The following is a 20218-nucleotide window of genomic DNA, read 5'->3' on the forward strand; positions in this document are numbered from 1 at the left end:
TCCCACATTGGGATCCTTGCTCAGTGGGGAGCCTGCTTCCCACTCTGCCTGCTGCTCCCCCTGCCTGTGCATTTTTTCTCTCTCTCAAATAGATAAATAAATTTGACAAATTTATAAATAAAAATGACAAATTAATTAATAAATTAAAATCTTAGGGGAAAAAAAGTCTTCAAGTTCAGAGAGCTTCCAGGCTGCTGAGTTTGCTGAGGTGTTGGGAGGGTAGCAGGTCCAAAAAAGGCATCAAAGCCCCAAGGACACCCCTTCACCCATCTATTACCATATGCATCTCCTCAATTTGGCTATTCCTGAGTTGTGTTCTTTATGATAGAGCAGTAAACAAAACTAAAATATTTTCTTGAATTCTGTGAGTCATTCTAGCAAATTATTTAACTGAAAGAGGGTCATAAGAACCACAAAAATTATAGCCATATTAGATGGAAGTGTGGGTAGACTGAGAATTCATGCCTGTTCCTGAATTTAGGCCAGTCTTTTGGGATTGAGCTCTTAAACCCATAGATTCTGATGATAACTCCTGATACATCAGAATAGGTTTGAATTGTAGGACACTGTGTTGGAGTCAAGAATCAGAGAGCTGCCATAAAGTATAAGAGAATGAATTTTTGGGAGTCAGAGACCTAAGATCTACCCCTAGTTTTGCCACTAGCCCCAAATGTGACACTTGTCACCAAGAGATTTATACCCTAATAAAAGCTAAAACATAATGAGATGAGGAAATGACTAGAATTTTTTTTTCTGGAAATATAGACCTTATATAACACTTAACTATTAGTTATTAACTTTGATTATTTCATTCATTTTGTTATAAGCCTTTTATGGCTCCCTCCAGAATTAATACCAAACACCTTAATTTGGCTTTAACCAGACCCTGCCACCACCATTTTAGAGCTTAACTACTTTTTCAGCGTCATGCATAGCTCCGTCAAGTGTCTGTGAACTTGACATTGTAGGATGTACTGGTGTGGTAGAAAGTAAAATGACTTCACACACTGGTTATCTCGTGTACAGAAACAGTGGCCTAGTGTACAGCTAATATTCAATGTGTGTCCCTCACAAATACCATATATTCTGAGTCTCAGCTTTCATATCTATATGTGGGATACTGTTATGAATTGAATTGTGCCTTCCTCCATTCAAACATTGAAGTCATAACCCCCAGTACCTCAGAATGTGGCTTTATTTGGAAATAGGGTCATTGTAAATTTAACACTTAAGATGAGTTTATAATGACATAGGATGGGCCCCCAATCCAATGCAACTGGTGTCCTTATAAAAAGGAGAAATTTGGACACAGACAAGAACACAAGGAGAATGTCTTTTGAAGATAAAGGCAGATTTCAGGGTGATACTTCTATAATGCACAGAACACTAACAATTCCCAGCCAACCACTACAAGCTAGGAAAGAAACCTGAGGCCGATTCCCTCTTGCAGACCTCAGAAGGAACAAACCCGATTGATACGTTGATCTTGGACTTCTAACCTCCAGAACTGTGAAACAATACATTTTTGCAGTCTAAGCTACTCAGTTTGTGGTACTTTGTTGCAGCAGGCCCCAGGCAACGAATACAGATACTGGTATTACATTGACAGGCTTTATTTTTGAGTAAGGTTTAAGAGAGATAAATATGAAAATAAAGACCTTGGTATGGAGTCTGACAAAAAGTTAAGTGGTTAGTATAAACAGCTTGAATAAAATGAATGGACAAATTAACTAAGAAGTTTCCATTGCATCTCCACAATTATTGGGGAAAACAGACGTTGACCTTGAGGAGAAACATAGCAATTATCATAAAGGTCAGAGTCTATCCCTGGAGGCTAAGAGGTTTTGATATATGCTTTTCTGTGCTCTTCTGTCACTGTCTGTGCTCCAAGATCAATGCCTGTAATGTTGTCTTTTGTTACTTTGTACTTTGAAGAAATCATACAAGGAAAGGCAACTTTGCTTTGGAAAGAGAGATGTTGAGTTCTATTTTCTAACCTACTTATATTTGTTATTTTCACCCAACTTATTTCTTCTGAGGAATCCTAGACAAGATACCCATATCTAGCTCCCAAAAGATACCCATATCTAGGGGAAATAAAGAATTTACAAAAAGCACTGGATCTCTGCACATGTGGCCTCTTTTTAAAAACATCCATCTTGACAGTCTGTATTCATCATCTTATAAAAATCAAAGTGTTCCAAGAAAGCTATGAATGTTGACAGCTAAAAACAAAGACCATAGTTTTCCCATAAAGTTGCCAATGACTAAAGACAAAGAATTCCTGTTACTGAGAGTATGGGAACATGGGCTTGTAGGTGTTTAAATTGGATCAAATTTTCAGTAGAGCAAATAGGGACTGTGTATCAAAGTCATAACAATGGGTATTTTTTAGAAAACTCAGCAATTCCATTTTATTTTTCATTTTTTTAAAAGATTTTATGTTGAAGTAATCTATATCCAATGTGGCATTCAAACTTAAAACCCTAAGATCAAGATTCGCATGTCCCACTAACTGAGCCAGCCACATACCCCAGCAATTCTATTTTAAAGAGTAGATCTGGGCGCCTGGGTGGCTCAGTGGGTTAAGCCGCTGCCTTCGGCTCAGGTCATGATCTCAGGGTCCTGGGATCGAGTCCCGCATCGGGTTCTCTGCTCCGCGGGGAGCCTGCTTCCTCCTCTCTCTCTCTCTGCCTGCCTCTCTGCCTACTTGTGATCTCTCTGTGTCAAATGAATAAATAAAATCTTAAAAAAAAAAAAAATAAAGAGTAGATCTTAGGGATATTGGATATGAACAAAATATTTTGAAGAATGTTTATTGCAATTTTATTGATAAGAACAAAATGGAAAGTAATTTAAATGTTTAAGAGTTGAGGTTAGTTTTGGGGCACCTGCGTGGCTCAGTGGATTAAAACCTCTGCTTTTGTCTCAGGTTATGATCTCAAGAGTCCTGGGATCGAGCCCTGCATGGACTCTCTGCTCGGCCGGGAGCCTGTTTCCCCCTCCTCTCTCTGCCCACCTCTCTGGCTACTTGTAATCTTTGTCTGTCAAATATATAAATAAATATTTTTTAAAAAAAGACTTGAGGTTAGTTTAGTCAATTAATCTAATTGTTACATAAATTATTAAACCCAAACAATGGATTTATATGCAGACATTGAAAAATGACTTAATAAAAGAATAATTAATTAATTAAAAAGTATGATAGTTATTTTAATGATGTATATACATCTATATCTATTTTAAAGAAATGATGTTTTATTCCACAACATTTAAGAGTAGGACACGTTGGGGCACCTGGGTGGCTCAGTGGGTTAAAGCCTCTGCCTGCGGCTTGGGTCATGATCCCAGGGTCTTGGGATCGAGCCCCAGATAGGGCTCTCTGCTCAGTGGGGAGACTGCTTCCTCTTCTCTCTCTCTGCCTGCCTCTCTGCTCACTTGTGATCTGTCTGTCAAATAAATAAATAAATAATCTTAAAAAAAAAAAAAGTAGGACATGTTACAGTCCTATATTCTGTAAACCAAATTAAGGCCCCCTACAGTATCCTCTGCATCGCTGGTACTAAGTCCATTTTAGACACTTGTGGGTGGCATCCATGAGATGTGTACAAGAACGTTAGACTTCATGTTCTGCCATAATCTGGGGGAGATATTGCTTCCTTTATATCATTTTAGAAATGCTCAACAACCCAAGCCCATTTCTTCCTTCCAAAGCTGGTGGCTCCACATACTAATCATGAAGATACTTTATTGCAGCCCCTGAAATCGTAACTCTCAGTGTGAACTCCCACCTGCATCTGTACTCTACTGTCTGAGAGGTCCTGCCACAGCTCACACAACTTCTGTGAAAACAGTGTTCTGCTAATGCTGAACAGTAAGGGTTAAAAGCCTTCTCCTCAGCTTCAAGGTGTCTTACCCTTTGAAGGGACATCTTGCATGCTCTCAACTCCACATGCTATTTTCAGGTTTCAAACTGCCTGGTAACGGTCTTTCTTACTGAGTCTGAAATCCCTGTTTCCTGGGATGTTGGCTGGGAGGATGTGGGAGGGAGCAGACTTTTCTTTCTTGGGTAGGAAAAACAGTTGCGAAAATCAGTTCTTTCCCCAATAACCAATTATTTAATCAGCTTGTTTTTGTGCTGAATCTCAACAGTCAGAAGACCTTGGGATCAGTTCTTTTCTTTTCCGTAGGACCAAGAGCAACTTGCTCATTACATCTTTTCAGTTCACGTTCATTATCTATAAAGAGAAAATTAAAATATGACCTAATATTAGCTAACCATAAGTAGTCATCACAGGTTGGGAGTTCTCCTGGAAAGTCAACTGAGGTGGCGGTTATCTTGTAAAACTTGACTGAAGAATCTTATCTGGACAAGCACCAGCAAATAAAAGATGACCTGGCTGGAGCAGAGGGAGAAGTTAAAAGAAAACCACCCCCAAGAGGAGCTCCAAAACTGCACTTGAGAATGGTCCCAAGTTGGAGTGAGGGGGTAGCCCTTTCTTCCCCCAGTGAGTCCATACTGGATGAAGGCTGGCCCTGGAAGGTGATGCGGGTTTGGCAGGGAGGCTGTTCTTCACTGTCGAGGCAATTCTTGGTGAGAGCTAATAGCGAACGCTGTCGGCAAAGTATTGTCAGCAAGCCAACCTTCCCAGCAGTTGGAAAATCTGTACTTCAGTCCTGAAGGAGAGCTCTGGAAGGTACAGCACAGCATCTATGACAGTAGTTAAATAATATGACATTTACAAAACAAAAAAAAAGGCCTAGTGCCCAACACATTTTAAGAGCTCCATAAACATTACTGTGTATTTACTTCTGTTTTATTGATATTATTGGAATTGTATATGCGAAAGTATTAGTAGTATTTAACTTGGTGTTAGGAGTATGGCTGGTTGCTGTTTTCTCTTTATGTTTTTCTGTGCTTTCAATTCCATAGTTCTCTATTGCCCTGGGCCACCTTCCAACTACCTGATATATGTATGGGCAGATGTCAAACTTACTGAGTAGCAGAGCTGCATCCTATGAAGTGGGAGGAGCAACACATCATTCTACTCATATTTCTTCATACCACTTTTATTACTCTTGATTCCTTTGTCCAACCACATCCTCCCAACACCTTACAGAATTTGGGCTTTCAGATGTACCTCATAAATAAATGAAAGTAAAAATACAGTATCATCTCCATCTCATGCACTTCTTGCATACATTTCTTCCTCCATTCATTGGTAACTCATGCATCTATTTATTCACTCACCCATGCATTTATTTAATAATCATATATGAAATTAGCATCCTGGGACAAATACTATTGTAAGGACACAGCCTCTGCTTAAAGAGTGGCTTCAGAATGATGTGACTGACAGCTCCAGACATCACTTGGGCAGATCAGTCAAGCTTGAATTATCTGAAATATATAAAAAAGGATGGGGGGGAACCTGGGTGGCTCAGTTAAGGGTCCAACTCTTTATTATGGCTCAGGTCATGATCTCAAGGTCCTGGGATCCAGCCCCAGGTGGGGTTCAATGCTCGGCAGGGAGTGTGCTCTTCTTCTGGCCATTCTCCAGCTTATGCTCTCTCTCTCTCTCTCTCTGCCTCTAAAATAAATAGATAAGTCTTAAAAATAAATAAATAAATAAATAAATAAATAAAAGAAAAAAGAAAAGAAAAGAAAAAGAAAAAACAATGCAGTCAAGATGGTAGACGGATCCACAGCATTACACAGGAGAGGAAGAGGTACACAGGAGAGGAAGAGGTGCATGTTTTGGAACTACAAAATCTTCACGTGGAGGTTGCACATTTGCGCATGATAATATCTGAGCAAGTGAAGGTCATATTCAAAGCTACAGGAAGTTCCAGTTATGCCCCACCCAGACCCTAAGTCAGCTTTATATATATAAGACTAGAACAATTCTGTACTAGGGTCACTTCCTATTGGTCAACTTCACTTTATCAAATTTTGGGCTATGCAGTATGTAGAATGATTAACAAAGTACAGTGTAGCATTTTACCCTCGGTTTTGGAAATGGTTTGTATTTCTTATCCTCAGTCTTCCAAAGGCTGATGGCACTGGTCTAAGCACATTCCTGAACTTTGATATAGAGAATTAGAACAAGAGTCAACTATCTGAGAGACTCTGGGGGTCATGATGATGGGCCCTAGGCCAGTTATAGGGCATATCTTTCTGAGTCCCAATACGACCTAAGATACCCTAAACTTTTTGATTAGTAAAGGATACAGAATATAGGCAAAATGATATAAATATCACCAAACAAACAAACAAAACAAAAACAAAAAAAACTAGCCTTTTGTAACACCAGGGATGGACCTGGAAGACAGTATTCTAAGTGAAAGAAATCAAAGAGAGAAAGACAAATACTATATATCTCACTTATGTCTGGAGTCTTAAAACAAACAAAAACATGAACTCATAGAAATAGAGGTCAGACTTGTGGTTACCAGAAGTGGGGAGTGGAGGTAGGTGAAATTGGAGTAGGGTGGTCAAAATGTGCAGACTTCTGGTTATAAGATAAATAAGTACTAGGGCTATAATATACAGCATGATGACTACCACTAATGCTGCTGTATGTCATTTAAAAAAAAAAACTAAAAATACAAATTGATGGAAAAGTAAGTCCTAAGAGACCTTTGCTAGGAGCTTTTTTCCACTTCCTTCCTACGTACCTTCCTTCCTTTTTTTTTTTTTTTTAAATTTTATCTGTATGAGAAGATGCATGCTAGCCAAACCTATTGCAGTAATCATTTTACAGCGTATGTAAGTCAAGCCATCATGCTATGTGCCTTAAACTTAAGCTGTGATGTATGTCAATTACTTCTTGATAAAACTGGCAAAATGTTTAAAAAATGGAGAAAATTTAGCAGCTCAAAGTAATAAATTAGAGGAAGATCAGTAAGAACTTAAAGGAGAAGGGAGCAGGATTGGCGCTTCAGCGTGTAGATGGAGAGGAGAGACTTGCAAATAAAGCTAATGATGTGAGACAACAAAGAAAAACATGCACTAAAACATTTATAGGAAACCCATGAGATATTATATATCAGATGGTCTTATAATCTAATGAAGCACCATATTAGTTATTAATTTTTGTCACTATCCAGACACTTGTCTTATTTGTGGAGCAAATTTGCATTCCTCTTTCTAGGAAATACCCAGAACAACCTATCTTGTTTTTCTCTTACACATGTACATACCAGTCAGTTTCTTTCTGATACCATGTCAATAGTCCTTCCTTAGCACACTTGACCTCTTCAGATTGCATTGTTGGCTTTTTTAAACATTAAATAACTGGAGAAGAATACTGGTTGAGGTCAAATCATTTATCAGGATCAATAGCTTAGACTGTCTCTGGGTAGATGTGGTACATGTTCTATATTGAAAGGTCAGAATCTGTCAACTAGAAGGAAATGCTCTTAGTTCAAATAATGCATGTCAGGATAACATAAAAATGTTGATTGCATTATCCAGGGGCCATCTTGAAACTTCCTCATTCTTTGGGTCTAAAATAGCCACTAGATGGCACTGCTATTTCAAAATGGATTATCTTGGAAAAGAATGGAAGTACCATTACCATATTCAGCCCCCCTCTTGATCCTCATCTTGTTAATGTATACATTACACATGTAAACTGGACTCATGTATCTGTTATGCATCTTTTATCCTGTCAGTTTTCACATATCAAATATGGAAATAGTAATAACACTTGGTGTTCTAGTGAGGGTCATATTCAATGATGGATAGTATTATTCTGTATGGATAGTAAGGTATTGTGTGCACTTTAAAGCCTTGAATACATATTAATTTGTCTAATTCTTAACAATAATGTAAGTCAAATGAATATAAAGTTATAAGAATGGAGAATGTATCTGATAATGATCATAATTGCTAAGTTTCTTAAGTTGTAAGATGACAAAGGACAGAAATATTGAAAAACTCCCTAAATCATCTATCTGAAAAATCCAGCTGAGAAAAATAAAAGATATTTAGAGGAGTTTATCTAAGTATTGAATTATGTATCTGTATCTCTAAGCTGTCTTAATTCTAGGTATACCTTTGGTCTTTAGCAACATCAAAAGAAAAATCCATATGCATTTGTTGTAAAATACATTGAAAACATTACTCATTGTTTTACCTATTGGCCTCTGATGTAACATATCAGGAGATAAGTTTCCATTAGAATTGAAGATAAGGGGAATGATAAAGAACTGGTCTACTGCATTTTAGCAGACAGTAAGAGATTATACAACATATCATCTATCTCCTTGGCTACCAGGATACTCAGAACCATTTTTAACTTTCATCCCTGTAACAACCCTCCTGTTTAGAGTATCCTGCTTCTTCTTCTTTTTTATGACTCAAGGCCTATTTCTTTTCCAGAAAACTTAACATTTGACTTTGTTTTTATAGTCTTTCTGAAATCCTTTATGGGATGGGTTAGAATAATGGCCAGTAAAATATAATAAAGTATCTAAACTGTATTTTAAAATGCTTTAATTTGTCAACCCAGTAAAAGTCACTATAGACTAATTTTCTTTTTGCATGATACCCTCTGGATATTGAAAACAAAAGAAAACACAGCCTTTAATTAGAAACTAATGTTGTCAGAGAGACAAAAGTACCATATATTGTTAAATTGCTTTGCATGGTATTATTTAATTCAGTGCTACAGGGAATTTGAGGATATCCCAAAAGATTCAGAGATCCCTGAGTCAGAAAGATTTAGAATGGCTACATGAGGATGTATGGCTTAAGCATGTTCTCAGGGTCAGGGAGTATTTAGTTAGTGCAAAGAAAAGATGGGAAGAGAGGTAAGAACCTACTTGGTATCTAGGGAACAATTAATCTGGCTTTAGCAAGATTTTTTTAAACATAGTCTGATCATTGAAAGCAAGATTCTGAAGACTTGAATGCAAGGCTGAGGAATTATTGTTCTTTATATAAATGTAGTTCATGTGAAATGCAGGCTAAAATGGGTAGCTCCTCATAATCCATGACCCTTTAAATAGAGCGCCTACCTACCAAACTAATTGCTGCTACTTAAGTACCCCCAGGCTGCTCCTTGGGCTCCACAAATAATTGAAAGCCCAGGCAATCAAAAATGATTAGTGTGTAGAAGACATCTACAACAGAACTCCTAGAAACTGTTTTTAATTTACTTTTGATGAAGTCCAATTTTGTTGAATATTGACCATTCAAAAATATCCCTGTTTTTATGGGATGTGTATTTGTGTTGTGCCCAGGTTGGTATCCCTCAAAATCAAGGTAAAATTCATGTTCTCAGTTTGTCCAGAACTTGCTTTTTTTTTTTTTTTTTCCCTCCTTTGTACTATTCTGAAGACTTAGTTCGAACAAATTGTTTATGGGATTTTTTTTCTTTTTAATTCATTCTCCCTCTCCCTCTCTCTCTCTCTTTCTCTTTCTTTCTCTCTCTCTCTCTCTCTCTTTTGCTCTCTCTCAGGGGGTATGAAAGCATTAGGTATCAGTAAACTTACTTAATCAACTAGAGCAGTTGATCATTTTATCTATTTAATGCATAGAGGCCCTCGGATATCTGAAATAATTATACCTGTTTTCCCCGAGGTAAACAGGCTTTGTTAATCAACTATGCCTTATGTGACATTGCTCTGAGCTGCTGCCCTCATAGCTATCCCTAGACACCCATTAATTTTCTCTGAACACATTCCTATTGCCATATGCATATACTCTTTAAAGTAGGGAAATCAGATCTGACCACAAAAAAAAGCAGGGTCATCCCCCCTATTATTCTAGTTATTATTTATTCATTCACATTCATTCATTCAATAAATATTTATTAAGCACCTATTATACGCCAGGCATTTCACCTAACAGATAACTGTATCTCCTCCCATGGAGCTTATGACCTGAGGAAAAGAAAGATAGGAAACAAAGAGAACTGTGCATGTAGTGACAACTATGTGCCTTGAGAGTATGGAAGAGCTAGAAATGTGGAGGTCAGTTTTGCCCTCCTTAAGGAAGTGGTCTTAAAGCTGAGACTGAAAGAATGAATAAGAGTTAAAAAGAAAAATTTTCCCAATCTGGGGAATGGAACCAGTATTCCTATCCTAGAGATAGAAGGAACACCCCCCAGCCAGATCAAGGAACCTAGAAAGACCTCAAAGCACTTGATTGTGAGACTCATAAATCATAATTTTAGACAAGAGTTTTTGAGAGCAGCTGGGGGAAGAAATTCCTTACATACAGAGGAAGGTCCATCAGAATAATGGCAGACCTGTCTACAGAAACCTGGCAAGCTAGAAAGGGCTGACAAGACATAATCAGGACACTAAATGAGAAGAACATGCAGCCAAGAATACTTTATCCAACAAGGCTGACACTCAAAATGGATGGAGAGATAAAAATTTTCCAAGGCCAGCAATGTTTAAAAGAGTATGTGACCACCAACCCAGCACTACAAAAAATATTAAGGGGGATTCTATAAAAGAAGAAAGAACCCAAGAGCGACATAGAGCAGAAATGTACAGAGACAATCTATAGAAACAAGGACTTCACAGGAAACATGATGTCAATAAAGACTTATCTTTCAGTAATCACTCTCAATGTGAATGGCCTAAATGTTCCCATAAAATGGCACAGGGTTGCAGATTGGATAAAACAACAGGACCTGTTCATATGTTGTCTACAAGAAACCCATTTGGAACCTCAGGTTACATCCAGACTGAAAGTGAAGGGATGGAGAACAATCTTTCATGCCAAAGGACCTCAAAAGCAAGCTGGGGTAGTGATTCTCATTTAAGATAAATTAGATTTTAAATTAAAGACTTTAGTCAGAAATTAAGAAGGACACTATGTCATTCTTAAAGGGTCTATCCACCAAGAAGTTCTAACAATTGTAAATATTTACGTCCCCAATACAGGAGCAGCCAACTACATAAGACAACTGTTAATCAAGATAAAGAGTCCTATTAATATGAATACATTAATAGTAGGAGAGCTTAACACACCACTCTCAGTAATAGACAGATCATCCAAGCAGAAAATCAATAAAGAAACAAGGGCATTGAATGACACATTGGACCAGATGGACCTCATAGATGTATACAGAACATTCCACCCTAAAACAACAGAATACTCATTCTTCTTGAGTGCACATGGAACTTTCTCCAGAATAGACCACATATTGGGTCACAAATCAGGACTCAACTGATACCAAAAGATTGAGATTATTTCCTGCATATTCTCAGACCACAATGCTTTGAAATTGGAACTCAGCCACAAGAAAAATTTTGGAAGGAATTCAGACACCTGGAAGCTAAAGACCACCCTGCTTAAGAAAATTTGGATCAACCAAGAAATCAAGGAAGAACTTAAACAATTCATGGAAACCAATGGGAATGAAGACACTTCAGTCCAAAACCTATAGGATACAGCAAAGGCAGTCCTAAGGAGGAAATACATAGCCATCCAAGCCTCCCTCAAAAAAATAGAAAAATCCAGAATACACCAGCTCTTTTTATACCTTAAAGAACTGGAGAATCAACAACAAAGTAAGCCAACCCCACACAAGAAGAGAAATAATCAAGATTAGAGCAGAGATTAATGAGATAGAAACTAGAGTTACAGTAGAACACATCAACAAAACTAGAAGCTGGTTTTTTGAAAGAATCAATAAGACTGATAAGCCATTGGACAAACTAATCCAAAAGAAAAGAGAGAGGACCCAAATTAATAAAATTATGTTAAAAGGTAGAGATGATAACTAACACCAAGGAAACAGAAACAATCATCAGAAATTATTATCAACAGTTATATGCCAATAAGTTAAGCAACCTAGATGAAATGGATGCATTCCTGGAAACCTATAAACTTCCAAAACTGACTCAGGAAAAAATTGACAACCTGAATAGACCAATATCTAGTAACAAGATTGAAGCAGTGATCAAAAACCTCCCAAAAAACGAGAGCTCAGGACCTGACAGATTCCCTGGAGAATTCTACCAAACATTCAAAGAAGAAATAATAACCTATTCTCCTGAAGTTGTTTCAAAAAATAGAAACAAAAGGAAAACTTCCAGACTCTTTTTATGAAGCCAACATTACCGTGATCCCAAACCAGGCAAAGACCCCACCAAAAAGGAGAATTTCAGGCCAATATCCTTGAGGAATATGGATGCCAAGATTCTCAACAAGGTCCTAGCTAATAGAATCCAACAGTACATTAAAAAGATTATCCGCCATGACCAGGTGGGATTTATCCATGGCATACAAGGGTGGTTCAACATTCATGAATCAATCAATGTGATAGAACAAATCAATAAGAGCAGAGAGAAGAACCACGTGGTCCTCTCAACTGAGGGCCTTTTTCTGTTAAAAAGTTTTGCATGGTATTTAACAAGATACAGCATCTGTTCCTGATTAAAACAATTCAAAGTATAGGGATAGAGGGAATATTCCTCAACTTCATAAAATCTATGAAAAACCCACAGCGAATATCCTCCTCAGTGGGGAAAAGCTGGCAGCCTTCCCTTTGAGAGCAGGGACAAGACAAGGATGTCCAATCACCACTGTTGTTCAACATAGTACTAGAAGTCCTAGCAACAGCAATCAGACAGCAAGAAGAAATAAAATATATTCAAATTGGCAAATAAGTCAAATGCTCTCTCTTCCCAGATGACATGATACTTTGTATGGAAGACCCAAAAAACTCCACCCACAAACTACTAAAACTCATACAGCAATTCAGTAATGTGGCAGGATATAAAATCAATGTACAGAAATCAGTTGCTTTCTTATACATTAACTGAAAATATAGAAAGGGAAATTAGAGAATCGATTGTGTTTACTGTAGCACCAAGAACCATAGATACCTGGAAATCAATCTAACCAAAGAGGTAAAGGATCTGTACTCAAGGAACTACAGAACACTCATGAAAGAAATTGAAGAAGACAAGAAAAGATGGAAGAGCATTTCTTGCTCATGGATCAGAAGAATAAACTTTGTTAAAATGTCTATACTGCCCAGAGCCATCTATACTTTCAATGCCATCCCAATCAAAATTCCATCAACATTTTTTAAAATTTTTTAAGGATTTTATTTATTTTTTTAAGATTTTATTTATTTATTTGTCACAGAGAGATATCACAAGTAGGCAGAGAGACAGGCGGGGGTGGGGGGGAGTAGGCTCCCCGTTGAGCAGAGAGCCCTATGTGGGGCTTGATCCCAGGATTCTGAGATCATGACCTGAGCTGAAGGCAGATGCCCAACCCACTGAGCCACCTAGGCACCCCTCCACCGACATTTTTCAAAGAGCTGGAACAAACCTAAAATTTATATGGAACTAGAAGAGACCCTGAATTGCTAAGGAAATGTTGAAAAAGAAAAAAAAACTGGGGGCATCATGTTTCCTGATTTCAAGCTTTACTACAAAGCTGAGATCACCAAGACATCATGGTACTGGCACAAAATCAGATACATAGACCAGTGGAACTACTCAGAGTAGAGAGTCCAGATATAGATCCTCAACTCTATGGTCAAATAACCTTCAACAAAACAGATACAGTGGAAAAAAGACAGTGTCTTCAATAAATGGTGCTGGGAAAATTGGACAGCTCTGTGTAGAAGAATGACACTCGACCATTTTCTTACACCATACACAAAGATAAACTCAAAATCGATAAAAAGACCTCAACATGAGGCAGGTATCTATCAAAATCCTAGAGGAGAACATAGGCAGTAACCTCTTTAACATCAGCCACAGCAACTTCTTTTAAGACATGTCTCCAAAGGCAAAGGAAACAAAAGCAAAAAAATGAACTTTTGGAACTTCATCAAGATCAAAAGCTTCTGCACAGCAAAGGAAACAGTCAACTAAACAAAGAGGCAAATGAACTACAGTGGGCTCACATCCAAGATTTATAAAGAATGCCTCAAAATCAACACACACAAAACAGATAATCATGTCAAAAAATGGGCAGAAGACATGAACAGACACTTCTCCAAAGAAGACATACAAATGGAGACACATGAAAAAATGTTCATGATCATTAGCCATCAGGGAGACTCAAATCAAAACCACACTGAGATGCCACCTTACACTAGTTAGAATGGCCAAAATCAACAAGACAATAAACAACAAGTGTTGGAGAGGATGTGGAGAAAGGGGAATCCTCTTACACTGTTGGGGTTTAATGCAAGTCAGTACAGCCACTTTGGAAAACCGTGTGGATATTCCTTAAGAAATTAAAAATAGAGCTACCCTATGACTCTGCAACTGCACTAGGGTATTCACCCCAAAGATACAGATGTAGTGGGGTGCCTGGGGTGGCTCAGTGGGTTAAAGCCTCTGCCTTCAACTCAGGTCATGATCTCAGGGTCCTGGGATCGAGCCCCACATCAGGCTCTCTGCTCTGCGGGGAGCCTGCTTCCTCCCTTCTCTCTCTCTCTACCTGCCTCGCTGCCTACTTGTGATCTCTCTGTGTCAAATAAATAAAACCTTAAAAAAAAAAAAAGAGACATCTGTAGTGAAAAGAAGGGTCATCTGTACCCCAATGTTCATAGCAGCAATGGCCACAGTCGCCAAACTGTGGAAAGAACCAAGATGCCCTTCAACAGACAAATGGATAAAGAATATATGGTCCATATAGCCAATGGAATATTATGCCTCCATCAGAAAGGATGAATACCCAACCTTTGTATCAACATGGACAGGACTGGAAGAAATTATGCAGAGTGAAATAAGTCAAGCAGAGAGAGTCAATTATCATATGGTTTCACTTACTTGTGGAACATAAGGAATAACACGGATCACATTAGGAGATGGAGAGGAGAAGTGAGTTGGGGGAAACCGGAGGGAGAGACAAACCATGAGAAACTGTGGACTCCAAGAAACAAACTGAGTGTTTTGGAGGGGAGAGGGATGAGGTGTTGGGTGAGCCAGGTGGTGGGTATTATGCAGGGCACATATTACATGGAGAATTGGGTGTGGTGCATAAACAATGAATTTTGGAACATTGAAAATAATTAATTTTTAAAAGCATAAAAAGAAAGTTGAAAAGACAGAAAAATGGAGAAAAAATCTAGTTGTCTGGAATGTAGTAAGATATTAAACTTTCTGTCCCTCCACATCTATAAAAAGGGAACAATAATAAAACTTATCATGTAGACTTATGGGAAGAAAATGAGGTAAAGGAGTTAGAAGATCAGCTTGATGATGGTGATGGAAACAACTGTTATTCTGAGAACAGCAGTTGAGAAGGCCCCAAAGGAAGGCATATGCTAGGCTTGGTCAAGAAGCTGAATGGAGAACAACATATCTGGAGCCCAGAGAGTGGGGTGCATGTGGCACATAGCAGAAGAGTGGGAAGAGAGGCCATTTGGATCCATGTGAAACAGAGCAGAAGCTTTGTGGAAGTGGGTCCGCCTTTGACAGAATGGAGCATACTCTTGAAGAAAGAACACAGCAGACTCCCATTCCCTCCAGGCTGCTCTTGGCTCTTCTTGCTTTTTTATGTGACCTGGTTATAATGGGAATGCTGTGAAGTTACTTTATGATTTTGATTTGGTGATGTTGCTTCTTTTCATATTAATTTGTTCTTTAATTGGGGTGATGCCTAAACCACATGAAACAAGGGCCTTCTTACCCTTTAGAATAACTATCAACCTTTTTGTGCACGGGTATTTGTTGGTGCTTCAGTTTTCCTTCCTTCTCCAAGCTCAGCTATACACAGTTAACTCCTTTAATCTTGTCTCACCCAGTTAGTCCCATTTTCTTAATCATTTTTGTTCCTCCTCTCACTATTCCCTTGAAAATTGCTTTATCTCATGGTCAATTTATCACATAGCCATTTAATTTTTATCAGGCACATAAACCCCTCAGTGGAAATCGCACTGAGAAGCATATTTGCACTCAGTGAAGCTCCTGCTTTCCTAAGTATATTGCTCACTCTTGCCTTATAGATTGGTTTATACACGTAGCTCAAAAAGTTGAGTGCAATTAGCAGGATGTCTGTGTGCTAATGGCATTGCCATCTTGCCTATTCAGTCTGAGCAGAAGAGGGACCTGTGCAGAGTATTGCTGTAAAAAGAACCTGGACTGTACCATTAGGCAGACCCACCTAATAGCTATCCAGCTGACTCAACCTTGCTGAGCTAGAGGGTCTTCTGTGGGTGGTTGTTATGCAAGTAGTTGTAGCATCAGTCTTGCAGGATATAAATCTCCACTCTGTCTCTTGCCAGTGCTGTGACCTCAGCTAAGTGACTTACCTGCACTTTGTCTTAGCTTTCTTGTATATGAAATGAGAATAATGACCATAACTCTGTGATAGGGACATTAAGATGAACTACAAAGACCTCACAGCCTTGAAGGAGGTGAGAGCTCAGTAAATATTCAAATTATTTTGTGTAAAATGGGTACAATAAAATTGGCCTAACAAGGTCATTATGGATTACCTAGCTATTTTAAAATTTAATAGAAGTTTCACTAAATATAATCTTTCTGTTTTCCACATATATTTGGTTTCATGAACACACCATGTAGAGTTAAATTTAAAAAAAGAAAAAAAGAAAAAAGAAAGAAAATCATCAGATGACTAGTGGAAGATACAATTGAGTACTTGCCATTTCCTTCCTTAGAGGAATGATGGCTTTCTAATGTTTGAAGCAATGTTAGAAACCACAAAGAAAAAGACTGACATATTTAGTTACATACAATTTAAAAATGTATGCACAATGAAAAATACCATAACAAATAAAAGAGAAAACAACAGATGGAGAAAAATATTTCCCCAGATATGCCAAAAGAAATTGTTGTAAAAGTTAAATGGGATGATATATATGAAAATGCCCTTAATTATAAAACATAATAAACATGAGTAAAAATGTTTATATTATTTAAAATTATGGTACAGTATATTGAGGAATTAAGTCTTATGCACCAGGCTTGTATATATCATTCTGATGCTAAGTAGGACTTCCTTGCACTTTAAGATCCCCCTAATTCCATGGTTTAGGGATAATCATACCTTAATTAATGGGAGAAATACCATTAATCTTGTGTCATCCCTTTCCTCATAGCTCCTTACGAAGTTCTAAGCATTTGAGTTTCCTTGAGGCTCTCTTTATTACTTCCCCATGTCAAATGCAATCCTTCTACCTCAAATGAATCCACTCCACAGATGTTTTGAGTATAGCATAAGGAGTGCTTGGAGTGTCACAGAAGGATACAAGATGTCATTGCAAAGTATTTGCCATCTTTCTGCACCCCCCGCCCAAGAACAAAGGCCTTATCTTGCAAAGGATGGTTTATTTTCCTTCTTTAAAGCCTTGAAGCACACCTCAAGTGGGCTTATTATGACAATTTCTGAACAAAGGAGGCCCTCTTACTAAGGTAATTCTTATATTAGCTTCTAAGAGGATTAGGTTTTCTCAATTTAATTATGTATATTATTTTAAATCCTCACAAAAGTCTTGTAAGTTATGGCCATTCTTGTATTTTGTGTACGAAGAAATGGAGACAAAGAGAAATGAAGTACCTCCTCAAAATTAGACGTCAGGAGGTGGACATGTGGCCTTAATAATAATGAAAGCAATGGTATGTAAATAGTATATACATGAAAGATATATGTGTAAATAAATTAGAAAAAATATTTATATCCCAAATGACTTGAATGATCAATTCTTAAAATGAAAAATAGAAGCCCTACTCCTTTACTTCCATCAATATACTATATTTGTCCTACTAATAATTACATTAACTATAATAATACCATGTAACACAAGTTGAGTGATTATTATGTACCAGGTACCATTCTAGATACTTTACATGTATTAAGTTACTTAATCCCCACAACAATCCAACCAGCTAACCACTATTATTTTTCCCATTTTAAGGGTAAGAAGCAAAAGCACAGGTTGAACAACTTGCCCAAGCACACAAGCTCACAGAGACCTGTAATTCGGTAGCCTCCCATAACCTCTATGCTAACACAAAATAAAAGATTCACTACACTTGCAGTTCAAAGCCTTAAAAATCAAACCATAGCCACTCTCAGTTTTACATTATTTAAATTTAGGAAATCTTTCATTTAAAGCAGTAATACCAAGTAGTAGTCACATTGTGATAAAACTGCATAGATGCATGCAGTGAGTGGTCCTGGATACTTGGCCTTTTTGAAAGACAAAATATGATTTATAATCTTTCACATAATAATTTATTTGGGGGGATTTTATTATAAAGGATTATGTGCATATAAATTTATATGTATCAAAGATATAAGCCATGTTACTCATTGCAGCTTAAGTGTCTGACAACTGGGTAAATAAATTACGGGACATCAATGCAATGTAATATAATGTGGCTATTAAAATTTCAATTATAAACTGTATATTTACATGGGGAAATTTGTACTTACAGTGTTAATAGAAATCAAGGAGTATATATGTATTATAATTACTATTTAAAAATATGTATACTTATGTACAAAGACTTAATAATCAGTACAAAATATATTAATTTAAATTGATGTAAGACAAATGATTTTTAACATATTTCTTTTAAAATTATTTTTGTGTTATGAGTTTATTTGCATACTAAAATAAAATTGGTAGACAATATAGGGATTCAGAAGGAGGATGTGACATACATTATTCATGGCCACTGTGGATAAAGAATCTAGTCTTGGAGACAAACCTAAAGCCGAGCTTGTAGTCAGCATAGATGCTGTAAACCTTCACAAACCAAGAAACTTTTCCAGCCATCCTTGCTTACTTGGTGTCCCTCAAACATTCCTCTCCAGAGTGCCTTTATGTACCAAGAGTTATCAAAGGGAAACTGACTAGTTCAGCTTCCAGTTTCCTTATGAATTGCTCTTCTTCTGTGTCGCCATTATGATTAAATGTGTGCTATCATTGAGATGTGTTGAGGCTGGGAGAAAACTGAGAATCCCTATAGAAAGTATTAAATCATTTTACCCAGAAAAGTTCTTGTCCAAACTACACCTCTCCTCCAAATTCCTACATTGCCCTGCTTTGAGTCATGAAATGTCTTAGATATGGATTGTTTCCTCACATTGGTTGAGAGCTCTTTGAGGACAAATAGGACCTAGATCTATTCATTTTGGCATCACCAAGGTCTAGTGATTTGCTTAACTTGTCCCTCCAAGTCTGAGTGCTTTTCCCTCTCTTCACCTGCTAAGAAAATCTTACTCAATCTTCTACCTCTGGTTGGAAGGTCACCTCTCTGTGAAGTTTCCCAAATCTGGTCAGGCAGAGAGGATTTCTACTTTTTACTCTTAGTAACCCTCTGCATACACTCTTCGCTATACTTCTGACAGTGAATTTTTTGTTCTACAATGGCAATATCCTGATAGTTATTGCCAATTATACAGCTTATCCACTTGGTAAATTCTTGAATATAACTACATAAGGAAGAAAGGGAAAGTCTTTACATTTATTCCAATCCCTGCTAAGCATCATTTATATAAAGCATGCTTTATATATCTCTCTCGATTTTACTAGTTATGTAAACATTTATTACACAAGTAGTCTTACCAAACATGCTGTTAAGTAACATCTTTTTTCCCCCTACATAAGAATATATTATGGATAATTATTCATCTCATTTCATGCAGATTTACTTTATTCTTATGAAAAGATTCATGGTGTTCCATTGATGTACAATAACGTATTTAAGTTTGCAACATGGGATATTGAATTCAATTAATCAATTGTATTCATTTATTCTGATGTATTCAGTTATTCACTATTCTTTATTTATTAATTATTTTTATTAACATATAATTCATTATTTGCCCCAGGGATACAGGTGTGTGAACCATCAGGCTTACACATATCACAGCACTCACCATATCACATACCCTTCCCAATGTCCATAACCCAAAAACCCTCTCCATGCCCCCACCCTGCAACCCTCAGTTTGTTTTGTGAGATTAAGAGTCTCTCATGGTTTGTCTTCCTTTCACTCCCATCTTGTTTCATTTTTTCCTTCCCTATCCCCCAGAACACCATGCTCTGCCTCTCAAACTCCTTATGTCAGAGAGATCATATGATAGCTGTCTTTCTCTGATTGACTTATTTCGCTTAGCATAATACTATCTAGTTCCATCCACATCATTTCAAATGGCAAGATTACATTTCCTTTGATGGCCAAATAGTATTCCATTGTATATATTCATCTGTTGATGAACATCTAGGTTCTTTCCATAATTTGGCTA

At 37.3% G+C, this 20218-nt stretch overlaps 1 long non-coding RNA gene across 1 annotated transcript in view; it reads left to right on the plus strand.

Moving 5' to 3' along the window:
* Positions 1-20218, plus strand: part of LOC116599148 — an 855651-nt gene that overhangs the window by 143315 nt on the left and 692118 nt on the right. The window lies entirely within an intron of this gene.

This window comes from Mustela erminea, chromosome 9 (assembly GCF_009829155.1).
Source record: "Mustela erminea isolate mMusErm1 chromosome 9, mMusErm1.Pri, whole genome shotgun sequence".
NCBI lineage: Eukaryota > Metazoa > Chordata > Mammalia > Carnivora > Mustelidae > Mustela > Mustela erminea.